A 303-nucleotide genomic window follows, 5' to 3' on the forward strand; every position below is an offset into this window, starting at 1 on the left:
TGCGCCACGTGAGATGGCGGCCGCTCCACAGGCCGAGTGGCCACTCATGACCGCTCCCAACCGGTGAGAGATGCATCCGTCGCTAGCATACGCAGCGACCAGGAGCTCCCAGCACAGGGCCCTGAGATAAGAACCAAGGTTTCCTTCACATGTCTAGGCACGTAGGCACCGACGCGTGACCTTGAGCATGCGAAGCGGGTTTCCCCTTGGGGAGAACCCCTTGGTCTTAAGCCACCACTGTAGGGGTCTCATGTACAGCAGGCCAAAAGTAACCAGGGTGGGAAAAGCTGCCATCAGACCCAG

This window comes from Sinocyclocheilus rhinocerous, unplaced genomic scaffold (assembly GCF_001515625.1).
Source record: "Sinocyclocheilus rhinocerous isolate Xijiao unplaced genomic scaffold, SAMN03320098_v1.1 scaffold232, whole genome shotgun sequence".
Lineage (NCBI taxonomy): Eukaryota > Metazoa > Chordata > Actinopteri > Cypriniformes > Cyprinidae > Sinocyclocheilus > Sinocyclocheilus rhinocerous.